The sequence below is a fragment of the Garra rufa genome, chromosome 16, assembly GCF_049309525.1.
Source record: "Garra rufa chromosome 16, GarRuf1.0, whole genome shotgun sequence".
Lineage (NCBI taxonomy): Eukaryota > Metazoa > Chordata > Actinopteri > Cypriniformes > Cyprinidae > Garra > Garra rufa.
In genome coordinates this window covers 13585090-13605658 of record NC_133376.1, presented here as the reverse complement: position 1 = coordinate 13605658, position 20569 = coordinate 13585090, and the positions used below count along the sequence as shown (strand labels likewise).

The following is a 20569-nucleotide window of genomic DNA, read 5'->3' as shown; positions in this document are numbered from 1 at the left end:
GAATAACTGACCAAACTGTGACGTAAGTGCAAACCCTCTATAGAGCTACCACAAAAAAAAAAAAAATTGTTTAAAGACAGAATTCTAAAGATCGCTGCACGCTTGTTTTACTGGAATTAGGTCTCTGTAACATCCATTCTCAGAGTATGTTAGTTTGTCAAGCGGGTAAGAAGATAAATGGCGGTCGCAACAAATACACGTGTGAAGACGGTCACTGAATAAAAAATAAAAAAATCTTACAATACTGACTTTTTTCCTCAGAACTGCAACATTTGAACTCACTATTGCCAGTTATGAAGTCACAACTGCCTGAAAGTTTTTTCTCACTATTTCTGTGAAATTGTGAGTTTATATCTTCCATTTCAGACGATAACAAGCATTTGCAAATTATAAAGTTAGAATTGTGAGATACACTCAATTCTGCGTCAGAATTGTGAAATATAAAAGCATTTCTGAGAAAAACTTGTCTTTTTTTCTTCAGAACAGGACTTTATTACTCGCAACTTTGAGTTTCTATCCTAATTCTAAGAAAAAAAGTCTGAATTGCAAACTAAAAATATCAGTGGGGGTTTGGTTACGTACATTCTTCAAACCATCTAAACATTCTTGATGAATGACATGACAAGTTTTGTTTTAAGAGAAAACTTGAGTTTTAGCTCAATTACGTTATTTTTTATCAACCCAATGGTAGATATTTTTCTCATAAGTATTAACTAAATTTGTATATATTCATTTACAAAACAAGATTTACTATCTCAAATAATGTTGCTTCATAAGCATTGGATCTGAATGCGTCTGTATTTATACAGTCAAAAACACTATTTTTTGCACTTGTACAGTTTATACTTTATAGGCAAGGAAACAAATTGCTAGAATTATTAATATTAATATTTGCAGTGAGATGTCAAAACATATATCAGTTCATTTTGTGTTAAATTGCCTTTACTTTTAAGCTCTAAAAGTTTGCTGGTATCACATATTTTCTCAAAGAGTAACATTTTGTGTCAATTTCAGAACAAATTGCTCTTCACGTTAGCTCAACACAGCAAGTTTTAGGTAAAAAAATGTTTGATTCTGGAATTATTAACCAATGAGAGATTTCAGAAGATTAATCAACGTGCACCCATGCAGTGTTTGACTTTTCTGATTATTTTAGGTAAAGCATTGTATTGTGGCTCATGCATGGGTAAGACTTTGAGTTTACCTGCCTTAAAACATACATTTTAAGATAAACCAAGGCCTAAACACTGATACATTCCACACATTTGCAGCAAATACATAAAAACCTCAAAGACACCATTTCATTCTCAGCTGCGTCACTGAATGAGCTCTGCATCTGGAGCCTGTGCTCTCACACTGACCTGCTTTTGTATAAATGGAGCCACACATGGCATTAAAATCTCACCCTTATCAGCACAAGAGCACAGCAAGCCACAAAATGGCAAGACGGCTTGTGCAATGCCATTCTGAGCACTGGAACGAGCTCTCCATTGTGACCCTGAGAGCCAAATATGGTTTTATTGAATGCAAGCCCGCCACAACACTGCATGAACTCAATCAGGAATACGTGCACAGAACAACAAGAGTCCTGAGAGTACTTTCTTTAAAAAAATAAAAAATAAATGTCACTTGTTTGTTGTCAATGTAATGACATCAAGACGTTTTAAAATGTTCAAATACGCTGAAATTTTAAAATATTTTTTTATTTCAGTTTTAGTGATTTTAGTATATAAAATTAAATGAAAATGAGAAATAAAATAAGTTTAGGGTTTTTTTCTGCATTTAAGTTCAATTTTATATCAAGTGACAGTTTTATGGTTTCAATTATGTTAAAGATTACCTCAACAATGATATTTTTTATTAATTAAACAGAAAGACTGAAACAGTATTTAAAAACACAATTAAAATTAAAAAGAGACACTGCTAGCTAGTAACATTGACACATTGATCTAAAGGTCACACTGAATCTTACCTTTTAGGGGTCCGGATTTGATTCCACGGTGGTTGATGAGCTCTTAAATTGACAGTCTGCATTGTAAAGGAGGTTTATATGGGAAACCCTGTCATGAGGTGTCAATAATGACCTTCTCTGACTAATTAACTCATGGGCCATCAGTTCAGTCAGATCATTTACAGTCAAACAAGTGAAGGCCCAAATGCAGGATCAGTCATGCATAAACCACTGTGATGAAACCACTTAAACATTCAGATCAAAGTCAGATGGACTGATTCAATTAGAAAACAGGCATTTTCTGTTGAAAACCTACCTGTTTGCTCAGACTTTGGTTCCTCTTTACTGTAAAATCATGACATCTTGTGGTGAGATGCCAGAATGTTTATTTTCTCGCCTTCTTTTTTAACCCCCCTAACTGCACATCTTTGCAAATGTCAGATATTTCTCTTTAATAATAAATGTTATATTTTAATATGTGTGAAATGTCTCTCTATATCTTAACGGTGGGTTCCAATAAATATGTAGACACTACAGTCTTATTTTAGTGTCACAGACAAATATTAATATTCTGAGGTTTTATTATATAAAATTTTTATATTTTCTGTTTTCATTACTATTCTGAAGTTTTAGTAATTTTGTTATTTTTTGAAAATTACTATAAAGGTTATATTAAATGTAAGAAATGTTGCTTAACAACTAGCAGAAATAAGTAAAATTAAAGCTGCAAGCAGCGATGAAAGGGCCCTCGCACCCGGGCTCAACGCCGACCGGTGGCTTTAGGAAAACTGTGAACAGTGGGCAGTATGCTTTTAATATAGTAAATATAGGAGAAATATGTCAAAGTCATTTATATGTTCCAAACTTCCTGCTGCCAGCTGGTGGCGCTATGCCTAAAACTGATCAGTGGCATGTAGTTGTGTTCAGGTCAGCACTTTTATCAAACATATGAAGTTTGGTGCAGAATGAACTTGGTATGTTTAAGTTGGTGTAAGCAAGGTATGACATATCCTGCTGCTAACAGGTGGCGCTATGATTATGTGAGAAATTGGCCTTCAAATGTGTTCAGAATCTTATCGAACGTGTGAAGTTTGAGGCAGATCGGACATTTTATGGCTGAGTTATGAGTAATTTAACATCACAAAGGCCTTTAGATTAGACTGACCAAATAAAATGCTGATATCATTAAATCTCTAGGAGGAGTTTGTTCAAGTACGATGCCTGAAAATGGCAAAAATGACTCAAAATTTTCTGAGAAAATTAAAAATAATGAACTTCCTGTGGTTTTGGATTTTGGATGTTGGTGTGCTACACATTTTCATGCATGTATGCGAAGAGTAGCTCAAAACGCACACCGCTGAACCTGTATAGGTGGCGCTATGGAGAAATTTTGCCACACCCACTTCTGAAACCCATATTAGACGTAAATTTTCACCAGTTCTGATGTGTGTGCAAAGTTTCATGAGTTTTTTCGAGCATGTTTCGGCCCTCAAAAATGTGATTCATTTTGGAGAATATTTGTCATGCCCCCACGGACACGCCCTTTAACGAAAACTCAGGATCTTCACAATTTAACATCACAAAGGCCTTTGAATTAGACCAAATATAATGTTGATATAATTACATATCTAGGAGGAGTTTTTTACAGTGTAAAAATATGTCCCTTCTTGTTGCCAGCAGGTGGCGCTATGACTATAACTGAATATGGGTGTGTAGATGTCTTCAGGTCAGGAGTGTTATCACACATGTGAAGTTTGGGGCAGATTGGGCATTGTATGCCTGAGTTATAACAACTTCCTGTTTCATGGCAAATCTGTCAGGCCACCACGGACACACCCTCCAATGAAAACTCTAGATTTTCGAAAATTTAACGTCACAAAGGGCTTTAGGTTAGACTCACCAAATTTGGTGTTGATCTGAATAAATCTCTAGGAGGAGTTTGTTCAAGTACGACACCTGAAAATGGCAAAAATGACACAAAATTTGCTGAGAAAATTAAAAATAACCAATTTTCTGTTGGGTTTCGGATTTTGTAGGTACTGGTGTGTTACATGCGTGTACCGATTTTCGTGCATGTACGTGAAATGTAGCTCAAAGCGCACACTGCTGAACAAGTACAGGTGGTGCTATCAATTTTGCCACAACCCGTTCTGAAACCCATATCAGACAAAAATTTTCGCCAGTTCTGATGTGTGTGCAAAGTTTCATGAATTTTCGAGCATGTTTACGCCCTCAAAAATGCGATTCATTTGGAAAATAATAATAATAATAAACGGAACAATTACAATAGGGTCCTCACACCATCGGTGCTCAGGCCCTAAATATCCAGGGTTCAAGCACTTTAAGGCATTTAACCACAAGAAAATAGATAAATAAGATGACTGTTATAGCTCCAGCTGTTGTACCATCTCCCTAAAACTTTTGAATGCTTGTTTAGAATTATCTGTCGCATGTGCTCACCAGGTTTTGTGAAGTTTTGAGTTTTCCTTTAGGCTTTTGGGTATATTTGGACAGGTCCCTTTTCTAAACGACCCTGTTATAGCTTCCCAAAGGGTAACTCTCAATTTTTTTCATAATTATTGACCTAGAGAGTTCAGAGAATTGTACTTCAGACATTTTTTTTTTCCAGAGTGAGTAAAAAACATAGAAAAAAAGTGGTTTGATTGACAGCAGTGGTTTTAGAACGAGAAGGTCTATGTTATGATATGAATATCGTGTATATGTGAAAAAAAAGAAACTCTTTAAAAATGCTCTATCATTCCCCAGTGGCCGTGAGTCAAACAGGCCCACCGAGTTTTCGCTCTGGTTTTATAGGTGCATAAGGGTCATCATCCAATGGTGGCCATGTTTTTTAAGATATGCAAATGTTCTTGTGGCATTTTTGGACTAATACCCTGCATTGAGATTTTCATGTCAATAGGACAAACAAGTGCATAGTTTTTTCACTCTTATAGCACCACCAAGAAGCCAAACACCACAACTTTTTTTAATGTGACCTCGGATTCAGCTCTTACACACATGTTGTAAGATTTGTCAAATATATCTCATTCCATTCAAAAGTTATAGCCGTTTTAGTAAAGGCTTTTTTGATAACACCAGCAGGAATTAAAGATGGGGATTGTGAATAAACAGCGCTCTTCCCACCTTCAATACCATGACTGAAGTACCCTTGAGCAAGGCACTGAACCCCCAGTTGCTCCCCGTGCGTTGGAGCAATGGCTGCCCACTGCTCCAGTGTGTGTTCACAGCGTGTGTGTGTGTGCACTTGAATGAGTTAAATGCAGAGGACCAATTTCGAGTATGGGTCACCATACTTGACAATACATCACAACTTTTCACTTAATTATTGAAATTCACTCTCCAGAGAATCTTCCTGCACTGGTTTGGCAAAAAACCTAGGACTAGTTCACAAAAGTAGGTTTTTTCTAAAGATTGAAAAAAAAATACCTGAACGCCACAACACACTTGAGCCTGTAAAGTATGGGTTAGGAATTATGAGCGATTTTGTACTTTTGATCACTTTAGTGCACCAGTATGAGTACTACCATCCCAAGTTTCAAGTCTCTCACCTTCCAGTTTGGTCTGCACAATCAGTTTTACTTGGAGATTGCTGATCCTTGGCCATTCCAACAATTACAATAGGGTTTCAGTGCTACGCTCTTTGACCTGATCGGAACCAAACCAGTGCAGAAAGATTCTCTGAAGAGTGAAAATCAATAATTTAAAAAAAATAAAGTCGAATTCTGGACCATCACAAAGAGACAGCAGAACGTCTAAAAGGGGCAGGGCCACTTTTAGTAAAATGCCTATTACTCCTGGACGGAATGAGATATCTACGCCAAACTCAGAGCACTTATGTAAGAACTTAATCTGAAGTTGCAGGACAAAAACCACGCAGTTTGGCCAATACCTATGCAACTATTAGTTCTATCAACATAAAAATTACTACACACAGTCTTGGTCCAAAGTGTCCATAAGGACATTTGTGTATCTCAAAAAACAAAGATGTCATCGGCCAAAGAACTGTGAGCATCTATTATGGTGCTATAACAGTCATAAATGTTACAAAACAATATTTCTACGGTAAATTATCTGTATTTGCAAAAAAAAAAAAAAAAAAGGCTTGCTACATAATGTCTTTTTTCATATGTGCTAAAATGCCTTAAAGTGTTTGCGGTAATCGCTCCTTGTAGCTATGTTTAATTGTGAAATTTACTAGCAATTTCTGAGTAAAGACATTTTTTCAGCATATAATAATTCACCGTAAAATTTCATCTTCCTGAAAAGGTTACTTAGTAAACACTTCTTAATCTCAGGCTTTTCTAGTTTATCCTACTTCCTTGATCTTGTCAACACAGGTGAACTTTTGAGAAGTTGCCAGCTGGCATTAGTGCCATTACGTCAAGGCAACTAAACAGGTTTGGGTGTATAACTATTTAGTCTAATGTTTTGCTGACCTTCACCACAGTATTAATTTCTAAACTAACTCTGTTAGTTTTTAATATATGGGTTGATTGAAATTTGTATTGGATAAATATTTTTTTTTTTTTATCAAATACTAATTATATTTTAGCATTAGCTCATGGAGCTGTGGTCAGTTGTCAGTCATGTGTGGTTTGTTCAAATTAATTATTGTCAAGGGGCCTGCGGTGTCAGCAGTCAGACAACATGATGCACCGGTTCACCTCTGAAAAAAAATGTAATCTGAGGACAGCCACTGAAAAAAAAATAAGTCTAAAAGGGGGATGCAAAGTGTTTAGCCACATTCCCTATACACACAGTTTGGTTATTTACAAAAGTGGCAAGCGTATTTAAGAACTGAATTCACTTCCCAAAAAAATGCAGTTCATGAGAAATTAGTTAATTAAATCTGTGTACAAAACAGAACTGAACAGCTAGCTATTAATGTTGTGTCTTAGAAACACAAACAGGCTGCTTAAAAGCAGTATCATAAAGGAACAGATCATCAAAAAATAAATTTGAAATATAAAGACAAAAGAAATAAAAAATAAAAAACATATTCACCCTCAGGCCATCCAAGATGTACATGAGTTAATTTCATAACTTGAAAAGATTTGGAGAAATGTAGTTACACCACTTGCTCACCAATGGATTCTCTGTAGTGAATGGGTGCCATCAGAATTAGAGTCCAAACAGCTGCTAAAAACATCACAATAATCCACAAGTAACCCACACCACTTGTTAAGCAAAAACATGTATGTTTGTAAGAAATGAATCCATCATTAAATCACTTTAACTTCAAGCCACATTGGTCCTAGTCAAAATACCCAGTTCAAAGTTAAAAAAATAAAATAAAATAAAACCTTAAATGCATGTTTTTACTTCACAAGACATTTATTTATGGACTAGAGTGGTGCGGATTATTGTGATGTTTTTATCAGCTGTTCGGACTTTAATTCTGACAGCACCCATTCACCACAGAGGATCTATTGGTGAGCAAGTGATGCACATTAATGCTACATTTACCCAAATTTGATGAAGAAACAAACTCATCTATATCCTGAATGACCTGAGGGGAAGTAAATTTCAGCAAATGTTCATTTTTGGCTGAACTGTTAATTAAAACACACCTCATTTTAACACTTGTTGATGGTAGTTTAATTTTACTTTGGTCAGAAATTGCTTGCACCAAACAGGCTACACAGGTTTCACGTAACTTGTTTACAGCTGAGAGCAACTCCTGTATTCTCAAATTCACTCCCTTCATCACTGAACTTTAGCATGATGAGCGGTTAAAACTTTATTAGCACAAACTGTTTAACTTATGGCATTTAACACTTACACAACATCTTCAGCTGACTCAGTATGATACATTATGTCAGCTCTGTGATTCAGCTGATGCCAATAAATAAGTCAACGAATGAGAATTTGACACCATATGACTTACAGGGGCACAAATACATAAGAAAAAAAAAAGTATGTCAAAAACCCCATTAGACTGTAGAAACAAGCCTGCATAAGAGTTTTTAGTAAAGAATGTGCTATAAAAAAAGGACAAATTTGCATTTAACAACTAAACTGAAAAAAAAGATTAATTCTAATATCTGTGGATTTCTACAGAGACCCTAAAAGTATATGCTGGTTAAAAAAAAAAAAATGTGATGCAAAATGCAAAAGCACTGATTGTGAAATATAATTTTTCCATCACCGCATCCCTTTAGGGGCTCTGTAGATTTATGATTTTAGACTACCAAAATATTAAAATGACCACTAAAATTTACACAATAACACCACCTGCTGGTTGTGCAGAAATTGTCCTGTCCAGTTATGATAAGGTAATAAAAAAAACAGCATAAATACTATTAATTTAACAAACGATACTGACAAAAGTTAGTATACTGATAAATGTAAAGGTAGGAGATATAATTTCTAGAGAGCATTTGTGGACCAATTTATATGTGGACCTGAAAAAGAAAAGCCATCAGTATTTTTGCTCAATTACCCAAGAAAAAGCTGCATAAAATGCATGTACCGTAAACTGCAGATGAGCTCAAAGCTACAGTATAGCCTAAAAGCTCCAAATTCGAATTTCTTTGAGCCCATAATTTTTTATATTTATGTGCATTGACTGATGATTTAATTTTGCTTGAGCTTCTTTTGTAAACATGCTCTGATGTTCATAGTGAAATCATTGAGTTTTTATAAACAGCATGTCAGTGTACATAGGTACAGCGCAGACAGACTGAATGGGCTGCAGGTTGACAGGTTTCATGATTCTGCGTGTTTTGAGCTGCACTGAAAATCATCCAACAAAATTAAGAGCTAATCTTTATCTGTACTATACCCAACCCTTCTTTAGAAAAACCAAGCATTCATCTTTATGTGTGTGTGGGAAACACAGATTAATTGCAGTATCACTTCAGTTCTTCTGTAGATGATGCTGGAGTCACATTTTCTTCTGGTCCCTCCTAAAACATACAGAACCCAAGAGATAAGCTTGTTCATAAACTCTTCTGTTCTATAGAAAATATTTCATAGCTAGTTCATGGTAGACCAAGAAACCAATCTAATGAAATTGCCTTTAATAAAAAAAGCACATAAAATAGATCTTACAGCCCTAATTTGCTAGAAATTACCAGTTACCACAGATAATCATTTTTATACATTTTTTTTTAAATAAAAGGCAAAAGGCATTTATAATGGGAAGTAAATGGGCCATTTAGAAGCATTTACTTTATTTAATGTTAATAGGAAAAACGGTACTTTAAAATTTATTATTTGTTTATATAAATATTTGTCAAAATATATTATAATTTGATTATATCCATTTTTTTTATTATAGGAATATTCAGTTGTGGCAAATCTAAAGTTCAACACTCACCTTCACCTTTTCCAGCTCTGACCCTCCAGGCAAAGATTTCTGGGGGATGTGGAAGGCCTAACATTAAATAAAACAGTTATTCACTCAAATAATGTTTGGACAATGCATTGTATAGTAGTCCTACATTACCATGCATTATTGTTACAGCACTGTGATGTTAATAATCCTCAGCATTCAAGGGAGCAATAGAGTTCCCTTTCAATCAGTCACATTGAAAGTTACGTCAACACTAACATTAGAGGCCATAATCACCTCTGAACAATACAAGAAATGTACAGTCATGGCCAAATGTTTTGAGAATTACATAAATATTGGAAATTAGAAAAGTTGCTGCTTAAGTTTTTAATAATAGCAATTTGCATATACTCCAGAATGTTATGAAGAGTGATCAGATGAATTGCATAGTCCTTCTTTGCCATGAAAATTAACTTAATCCCGAAAAAAAAACTTTCCACTGCATTTCATTGCTGTCATTAAAGGACCTGCTGAGATCATTTCAGTAATCGTCTTGTTAACTCAGGTGAGAATGTTGACGAGCACAAGGCTGGAGATCATTATGTCAGGCTGATTGGGTTAGAATGGCAGACTTGACATGTTAAAAGGAGGGTGATGCTTGAAATCATTGTTCTTCCATTGTTAACCATGGTGACCTGCAAAGAAATGTGTGCAGCCATCATTGCGTTGCATAAAAATGGCTTCACAGGCAAGGATATTGTGGCTACTAAGATTGCACCTAAATCAACAGTTTATAGGATCATCAAGAACTTCAAGGAAAGAGGTTCAATTCTTGTTAAGAAGGCTTCAGGGCGTCCAAGAAAGTCCAGCAAGCGCCAGGATCGTCTCCTAAAGAGGATTCAGCTGCGGGATCGGAGTGCCACCAGTGCAGGGCTTGCTCAGGAATGGCAGCAGGCAGGTGTGAGCGCATCTGCACTCACAGTGAGGCCAAGACTTTAGGAAGAAGGCCTGGTGTCAAGAAGGGCAGCAAAGAAGCCACCTCTCTCCAAAAAAAATATCAGGGACAGATTGATCTTCTGCTAAATGTATGGTGAATAGACTGCTGAGGACTGTGGCAAAGTCATATTCTCCGATGAAGCCTCTTTCCGATTGTTTGGGGCATCTGGAAAAAGGCTTGTCCGGAGAAGAAAAGGTGAGTGCTACCATCAGTCCTGTGTCATGCCAACAGTAAAGCATCCTGAGACCATTCATGTGTGGGGTTGCTTATCCAAGGGAGTGGGCTCACTCACAATTTTGCCCAAAAACACAGCCATGAATAAAGAATGGTACCAAAACACCCTCCAACAGCAACTTCTTCCAACAATCCAACAACAGTTTGGTGAAGAACAATGCATTTTCCAGCATGATGGAGCACCGTGCCATAAGGCAAAAGTGATAACTAAGTGGCTCGGGGACCAAAACTTTGAAATTTTGGGTCCATGGAAACTCCCCAGATCTTAATCCCATTGAGAACTTGTGGTCAATCCTCAAGAGGCGGGTGGACAAACAAAAACCCACTAATTCTGACAAACTCCAAGAAGTGATTATGAAAGAATGGGTTGCTATCAGTCAGGATTTGGCCCAGAAGTTGATTGAGAGCATGCCCAGTCGAATTGCAGAGGTCCTGAAAAAGAAGGGCCAACACTGCAAATACTGACTCTTTGCATAAATGTAATGTAATTGTCGATAAAAGCCTTTGAAATGTATGAAGTGCTTGTAATTATATTTTTTGTGAATTTCTTTTAAGGTGCCTTTCCAACAGTGTTTCTCTTGGTGTGGTAGTTTGCTTACCTCAGATGATGGGCACGATCGTGTTCTCTCATGTCTGGGTCATAAGCAACTGAGTGCACATCCATGGCTATGCTGAGGTCACTGCTCTCATTTGTTATGAGACTTCCCTTGGATACTAACCAGTATGGTCCCTGTGGTCATAAAGACCATGTGTCTACATTGGTTAGAGACAAGGGTGACCTGAGAATCATTGTCAGGAATATTCCGCCACAGATGTCCTGCTCCTCACAGCGTTGCACCGCCAAACTCCCTGATAAAGGTGCCAGTCCATCAGTCAAGTCGCAGACCCGGTATCTCATTAAGAGCTCCTGACGAGGATAATGTGTCACAGCATCAGCGGATAGTTTTTTTTCCTTCTGATGCTGGAAAGTCTGCTGAGCAGCCCCTGGAAACGGTGGCGGCTCAGTCAGTCTCGAAAGCTGAGTTGATGACAATGCTCTTCTGAGCCACCAAGAGCCTCGGACTGCAAGTGAATTCACCTCCATTTTCCCGAGAGCTCCAAGCTGGATGACTGGTATCTAGGCTCTGTACATGATTCTCAGCCATGTTCTCCCCCAGTGCCTTTCTTGCAAGCTGTCAGCCCTGGCAAAGCTTACAATGCTGCAGGCCGGGCTGCCTCTGCCCTGCACACTATCCCACAGGATCGTCAGGCCAAGGTGCTGAAAAATCTCTAAAAGGTTACTTCTGACCCAGGGTTGATACAGGAGCTGCGCACTGCAACCATTTTCTCTTTCCAGGTGACAAAGTTCACGCTGCGGCCCCTCACAGAGGTGATTGTCTACTATGGTAGTCCAGGAATGCCATCTCTAGCTTAACCGGGCTAAGTTCACTTGCACTCCTGCTACCAAACGGCTAAGGTCTGGCTCTTTTTCTGGGACCAGTAGCATCTTGGGACAGGGGCAGACTAGGGCGTATACCACCAAGAATGCCCATAACGCCTCTGCCTACCCGGCGGCAGCACCCACATTCTCACCAAAAGAGCCGTTTCCTTTATCTCTGGGTCAGAATTGTGAGGATCTGACGGGGAGTGAAACTCCAGCTAATATGAATTTGGGGGCTTTACAGCCCTCATTTCATCATGCCCAAGAAAAGTGTTGGGTTATGAACAATCCTGGATCTGTGAGTACTGAATAGGTCCCTTCACAGGCTTCTGTTCAAGATGATGAGGCAGAAGCACGCTCTTTTGTGCATTTAGCACCAGGATTGGTTTGCAGCAATCAACCCAAAGGACAGGAACTTTCACGTCTCAATTTTACCACGACACAGTCCGTTTAATCAGTTTGTTTTTAATGGTCGGGTATATCAGTACAGGCTCCTCCCCTTAGGGCTATCCCTGTCTCCCTGCATCTTCACAAAAGTTGCGGAGGGTACCCACAAAATCTGTTGTGCGAGTCAGTGCTGAACTGCCTGAATTTGTTCTGGGGAAAAAACAGCGGTTCCTCTAAAACAATGCATACAACATCCGTAGCCACAGTTAAACAGCTCAAACTGCTGCAGAAGACAGCTTCAGCACTGGCTGCAACGCACCAGATGGATGTTACCCCGGGGTGTCGCCGCCTTTTCCACTTTCCACTTTGAAAGTGTACTCCACCATCATTGCAGCGCATTATGATTCAGTGGATAGAAGATGCTTGGGAAAGCATGACCTGATCATCAGTTTCCTGAAAGGTGCGAGGAGATTAAATTCCCCAAGATCACACCTCATGCCCTCTTGGGTTCTCTCTGTGGTCTTTGCAGAACTACAGTGAGCCCCATTTGAGCCACTTGACTCAGTTGAGTTTAACTTCCTGTTGTTTAAGACAGTGCTCCTGGTCGTGCTCACATCCATCAAATTGAGGACCTGCAGGCATTTTCGGTCAACGAATCATGCCTTGAGTTTGGGCTGGCTGACTCTCACCTGAGACACCCTGGTTATGCACCCAAAGTTCCCACTACTCCCTTTCGGGACCAGGTGGTGAACCTACAACCGCTGCCCCTGGAGGATGCAGAGCCAGCCGTTGTGTTGCTGTGTCACATTCATGCTTTGTGCATTTAAGTGGAACACACCCAAACCCACTCTTTGTTTGCTTTTGAGGTTAGCAGAAGGGAAAGGCTGTCTTCAAACAGAGGTTGGCCCACTGGCAAGTGAATGCCACTGCCTTGGTACATTAGACACCTGTTGTGACCCCTGGGGGAGAGAGCTCAATCCACTCAGAGTGTGTCTGCTTCTTGGGTCTCTAACAGACGTCTGCAGAGCTGCGGGCTGAGCGACACATAGCTTCACGAGATTCTAAACTCAGCGGAGGAGTCTGATGCTGGATCCAGTACTCATGTTGTATGCCATTAGTCATCTCTTGTACTCAACTAGGTGCCCAAAAATTCTTCTTTGGTAATCCTATATGACAGATTATGGATTGAGGTGCATCTGTCCTGGCATGCTTGTCTGGCAGCACCATCAATTTGCATGTAACAGTTCTGGTTGTGGTACTTTCCATAAGGACCTCAAACATCAGTGTTGATGTAATGTCAACTGTGACATACTAAAAGGGACTGACTTCTCGTTCCCTTAATGAGGGAGTAGAGATTTTACATTCTTCGTGAAAGGGCACAACCTTGAACAGTGCTGAATGCTGGGGTGCTTTTTTGGCTCCTCAGCACAAACCTGAATGAGTGGATGCATATTGACATCTTATATACCTGTATCTACATAGGGGGTAATTGAGGCTCCCTAGTGAGACCTAATGTCAGTGTTGATGTAACATCTCCATCCCCTCCTTCAGGGAATGAGGGTTACATAACGTAACCAAAACATTTCCTTTAAATGTCTGAGGTATCAAACAAAATGTGTATTATTTAGGTAGCTGTTATAAAAGGAACTTGAACCTGGGAAAACTGTGCTGCATGCATTAGACCAGTGACAACAAACTGGGTCTTTGGACCAATTACCACAGAGTAGTGTTAGGCAAACGAGGAAATAAATCATTGAACTAATCATTTGGGAGACATTGAGCAAATAAGGTAAAAATAAATGCATATTATAAGACAAATAATGTGTTTTTTGACTTTGCATGCATGTCAACTTGTTGTTGGAGACTCTTTCATAATCCATAATAGTGGCACTTTAACTAGACTAGACTTTGTAAAATAAACAAATAAAAACTCTGCTAAAGGAAAGTACATGTATATTTATATTGACGTAACTACACCAACAAAGAAATGTATATTTGACAGAGAGGTTGCCTCCACCTTTTTAGCTTGCTGGACTTCCTCTGTAGACTTCGACCTGCTTTTCACTGCGTGTCTCTGGGGTGAAGTGGACTGCAAAAATACACCCCACACACACATGAATAGAAATTCAGCACAGTTAAATGAACACATCAGCAAAAGAGCTATTTTCCACCAGCTCAGCAGATTTCACTCACCTTCTGATCCATGATTTAGCCGTGAGCTCAGACTGAGTGTCTCCTCAAACACAATCTGATCTATCAGAGTAACTGCCTTGATGATTAAAAAAAGAAAATGAAAAGTTATTATACACAGTACATGGAGCTGAAGTGTGTCATTTTAACGCTAGAGGGCACTACAGCACACTAATCAGTGTCGAAGAGAAACAATCAACAGTCGATACAAGTACTAGCAAATACTTGCATAAAATCTCCCAATCATGTCTTATGATATTTAAAAGATTAGTTTGATAATCAAGCTGTAGATTCAAAACACACACAACAACGCAATCTAATGATTATTGAGAAATGACCAAAAACAACACCACAATCATTTTTGACTTGATCTTCAGTTGACAGTGACAGTATAAATGACTGCATGGAAAAAAGCAGCTCTGACATTCAGCTTAATACCTACTTTTTACATTATATGCCAACAATTAATAGCAGAAAGCCACAAGAGTGAATTAATGCTGATAGAATAGTAATTGTCAAGTCAGCTATTCATTAAACCCAACAATCCACTGCCTGTTGAGCAGCGATTATCACACTGTTGAAAGTGTGCGTGTGAGGAGCTCAAGTGAAAGCAATGCGTGTAAGAGAGGTTGAACTCTCGATGTTCTGGTGTCACTGTGAAGAGCTCTGTGGCTCGAGAGGAGGAAGACACACTTCCTATCGATTCATCCACACCAGTGAGTCAACAACACTAAAGGTGACGTTTCTGAGCTAGAGAGACTGCGACACAGCGACACGCACACACTCAGATGAGTGGATATCTGAATGATTACAAATGAGTGATCTCCATGCTTCTAACATTGTTCTGTGAGCCATGTACAACATTGTGCTTTTAGCTCTCTAGGACAAAAAAAACTTGGTGGGAAAGCTGCAAGAGGTTTGTGGTTTCTAGGGTGTTCAAGATAGTTTCCAGAGTGCTGTTTGGATATTTTGAGTGGTTGCTTTATACCCCAAGTCTAAAGTGAGTGAAATGTAAAAATATGTTATATTTTTAAAAATACTACAAATTCTATAATATTATTATAATCAGTTATTACTAATCTAACTTTAAAAATGTCTAGTCTTACAATTGCATATATGTACAGTGGGGAAAATAATTATTTGATCCCCTGCTGATTTTGTACGTTTACCCACTGTCTATTACACAGGTCACAAACTGATATTAGGAGCACTCTATTAAAGGGAGTACTCCTAATCTTAGCTTGTTACCTGTATAAAAAGACACCTGTTCACAGAAGCAATTAATCAATCAGATTCCAAACTCTCCACCATGGCCAAGACCACAGAGCTGTCCAAGGATGTCAGGGACAAGATTGTAGATCTACACAAGGCTGGAATGGGCTACAAGACCATCGCCAAGCAGCTTGGAGAGAAGGTGACAACAGTTGGTGCCACCTTGCTCCACCTCGTGGAGTTTCAATGATCATGAGAACGGTGAGGAATCAGCCCAGAACTACACGGGAGGATATTGTCAATGATCTCAAGGCAGTTGGGACCATAGTCACCAAGAAAACAATTGGTAACACACTACGCCATGAAGGACTGAAATCCTGCAGCGCCCGCAAGATTCCCCTGCTCGAGAAAGCACATGTACAGGCCCGTCTGAAGTTTGCCAGTGAACATCTGAATGATTCAGAGGAGAACTGGGTGAAAGTGTTGTGGTCAGATGAGACCAAAATCAAGCTCTTTGGAATCAGCTCAACTCACCATGTTTGGAGGAGGAGGAATGCTGCTTATGACCCCAAGATCACCATCCCCACCGTCAAACATGGAGTGTTTTTCTGTTAAGGGGACAGGACAACTACACCTCATCAACATGACAATGGATGGGGCCATATACCGTCAAATTCTGGGTGAGAACCTCCTTCCAGGACAGTGAAAAAGGGTTGTGGATGGGTATTCCAGCATGATAATGACCCAAAACACACGGCTTAACAACAGAGAAGTGGCTCAAGAAGATCACATTAAGGGTCCTGGAGTGGCCTAGCCAGTCTCCAGACCTTAATCCCATAGAAAATCTGTGCTGGAAGCTGAAGGTTTGAGTTGTCAAACATCAGTATCAAAACCTTAAAGACTTGGAGAGGATCTGCAAAGAGGAGTGGGACAAAATCCCTCCTGAGATGTGTGCAAACCTGGTGGCCAACTACAAGAAACATCTGACCCCTGTGATTGCCAACAAGGGTTTTGCCACCAAGTCATGTTTTGTGAAGGGGTCAAATACTTCACTCATTAAAATGCAAATCAATTGATAACTTTTTTGAAATGCATTTTCTTTATTGTTTTGTTGTTATTATTGTCTCTCACTGTTCAAATAAACCTACCATTAAAATATAGATTGATAATTTCTTTGTCAGTGGGTAAACATACAAAATCAGCAGGGGATCAAATAGTTATTTTCCCTATATGCGATTTTCTAGATTCTAAACTATAATAAAATTATAGTCATCTAAATTTCAAAATATGTAACTTTAAAATGTATTTCTTATATAACATTGCATAAATTACAGAAAATACATTTATATTTTATTTAATTGTATTATGATAACATATTAATATGCAAATTTATTGATTACATAAATTATATAATAAAATAATCCAACATGCTTAAAATAGTCAATAAAAATTGGAATCTTATAATAGTGCATAATTTATTTTATATAATTACATAAACATGTAATTTATGTGATATTACATAAAATGCATTTCAGTTACATGTAAAATTGAAATGTATAATTATAAAATTACATAATTTATATATTATATATTTATATTATACAATACCAGTCAAGTGCTTAAGCGCTTAAAAAACATGCTATTTATTTTAAGTTATCATTTATTTGATCCAAAGTACGTAATACAGTGAAAATATTAATAATAAATTAATAATTAATTAATAAAATTAAAGTAATTTAAAATATCTTTTCTATTTAAATATATTTTATAATGTAATTTATTCCTGTGATATCAAATCAGATTTTTTAGCATCATTACTCCAGGCACATGATTCTTCAGAAATCATTCTAATATTATGATTTGCTGCAACAACAACAACAAAAAAAGTTGAAGACAGCTGAGATTATTTTAATTTTAATAGAAAGTTCAGAAGAACAGCATTAATCTAAAACAGAAATCTTTTGTAAGCAATAAGTAACTGGAATAACGATGCTGAAAAAATTAGTTTTGATCACAGAAATAAGTTACATTTTAAAATATAAAAGTTAAATACAAAACAGTTATTTTAAATAGTACAAATATTTACATTTTTTAATTTTTGCTGTACTTTGGATCAAATAAATGCAGGCTTGGTGAGAAGACTTCTTTAAAAAAAAACATTAAAAATCTTTTGACTGGTAGTGTATACATTATATTTTATATTATAATATATACACAGACTTTTTAATTAGAGAACACAGCTCTTGCATTTCTGAAATAGCATTTCATGTATGGGGATCCTTAATAATATTGTGTTGGACACTTAAGGCCTTTGAGAAGCATTGGTCTAATAGATTATGTTGCCTGTTTTACTGTGGGGTTTTTAATCAATCCCTTACTCAAACCTCAAATGAGAGCAATAATAACACTAATCTAAACACTAATAATCTCACTTGACTTTAAATCTAGCAATTCAGTTCTACACAAACCAAGAGAGACAGGCTGAAAAAAGAGGCTTAAAACCAATGAAGTGATTTAGACATGAAACAAGGGTGAGGTGAGATGTGACAGCACACTACGCTTCGATTAAGACTGCTAATGTAAAACCTATCAGCCGTTCAGTAATTTAAATGAGGATTTAATAATGCTGAGAGAAAGAGACTACCATCTTTCTGAAGGTCAAAAAACTTAAATCTGAGTTAACTCTTTAAAGACTCATTAAAATGCCAATCCAAAGTTGTGTGTGAGCTTTTGATCAGGTCAGGGCATTGAAGTTGGCATGATGTTAGAAAGTACACCAAAAGATACCATAGTATTACCATAGTAAAGCATCTTATTGTAACATTTAAGTACACTTTATATAAGCATCAAACATCTCGGTTAAACACAAGAACATTTGACGGTAGCCATTGACTTCTATAATACGAAAAAAGAAATCCTATAGTTAATGGCTACAGTCAAATGTTTGCTTACCAAATTTTTTAATTTTTCCTTTCACAGGTTTGGAACAGCATGAGGATGAAAAAAAAATGCAATTTTCATTTTTTTGGTGAACTATCCCTTTAACATCAGTTCCAGGCATGTCATGTCAGTCATATTCTCACGCTGTGATGATATTTCTGTGAGTCAGACCTGCAGTACATATTTAATAACACACCAACACCTGCATTTGTTGTTCGCAATAAATTATTAAAAGAAAACATTCAGTGGGGAGGACAGAAATAGACATTATCTTCTTTCATAAACCCTAAAGAGCAAGTATTTGCTGTCTAACATCATGACATTAGAACCTGGGCTCTGATTTTCATGCCACAAACACATTTTGTCCATTTTAGCCTGTGGTACTAAACACAAATCATCAGAATAGGGAGCTGTTTGAGTCAATTTGCCCTTCAGTGATTCTGAAACCACTGCTGCATACAAATACACCAGTGTAACACACACATACTGATGTTGAAGACAGGAGCGCGTTACACAAATACAGTAAGAACATACTGTTAATCGTCTCGTTATAATGGAAAGATGATAAAACAGAAATAGATGAAGGCTTACCTTCTCGTGTCTGTCTGTGAAGGTGAGCAGCTAGTGAGTGAATTCTTGTTTCACGATGCAGTGTCTCTCCATCCCTCCCTTTCTCTCTCTCACACACACTCACATCCCACAGCCCATTCATAATTTCACAGACAAGTGTACACACCCACCAGTCCAGTCACGAACACTCACTACTGATGAGTGTAATGAGGAAGATGATGAGGGTGAGGCAGAGAAAGCTGAAGGGTTGAAAACAGTTGAACAGTAAAATGCGTACATACATAGCAGGTGACCACATTCCTGGCGATATTTAATGACATCAAGTGGTCTATTCATTATTCACATCAATATGTCTAAGTAAAATGTTCAAATAAAGTCACAGGATTAATAAACTGTAATGATGTTAAATGAATATTTTAGATCGTTTCAATGAATATTTTATCAACTGTACGATTTTGAGATCCATCTTTTCACACAACAACTGAGGGACTCATATGCAACTATTTCAGACGATTCAAAAGCTCACTGATGCTCCAGAAGAAAACATGATTCATTAGGAGCTAGGGGTGAAAACTTTTGGAATTTGACGATCAGGATGAACTTAATTTTTATCTTCTGAAAAACATGCAAGTATCTTCTGTAGCTTCTGAAGGGCAGTATTAAATGAAAATATAATATTTAGGCAAAAATAAGAAAAATGTAAAAATCTCCACTCTGTTCACAAGTTTTCACCCCTAGCTCCTAATGCATCATGTTTCCTTCTGGAACATCAGAGTGTTTGAACCCTCGGTAATAGTTGCATATGAGTCCCTCAGTTGTCCTCAGTGTGAAAAGATGGATCTCAAAATCATAGTCAATGTTGGAAAGGGTTTAAATAAACAAAAATGCTGAAATGTGAGAATTTATGGAACCTGAAGGATTTTTCTGAAGAAAAACTACTATTACAGATGATTCAAAAGCTCACTGATGCTTCAAAAGGAAAAACAATGCATTAAGATCCAGGGGGTGAAAACATCAGGATAAACTTAATTTTTGTCTTCTGAAAAACATGCAAGTATCTTCTGTAGCTTCTGAAGGGCAGTCTTATTTGAAAAAAATATATTTAGGCAAAATAAGAAAAATGTAAACATCTCCATTCTGTTCAAAAGTTTTCACCCCTAGCTCCTAATGCATCATGTTTCCTTCTGGAGCATCAGAGTGTTTAAACTTTTTGTAATAATTGCATATGAGTCCCTTAGTTGTGAAAAGATGGATCTCAAAATCATAGTCATTGTTGGAAAGGGTTCAAATACACAAAAATGCTGAAAAAAAAAAAAAATAATTTATGGGACCTGAAGGATTTTTCTGAAGAACAGTGGGCAGTTTAAATGT

The 20569-nt window shown here is 37.5% G+C and overlaps 1 long non-coding RNA gene across 1 annotated transcript; it reads right to left on the bottom strand.

Annotated features, from left to right (window-relative positions):
- Positions 1-7560: 7560 nt before the first annotated feature.
- LOC141288905 (uncharacterized) lies at positions 7561-19332 on the bottom strand. The gene is made up of 5 exons (XR_012339768.1): positions 19220-19332; positions 14480-14555; positions 14304-14375; positions 9294-9350; positions 7561-8880 (listed from the first exon to the last, which is right to left on the bottom strand). It is a non-coding gene; the product is annotated as an uncharacterized lncRNA (long non-coding RNA).
- Positions 19333-20569: the final 1237 nt, after the last annotated feature.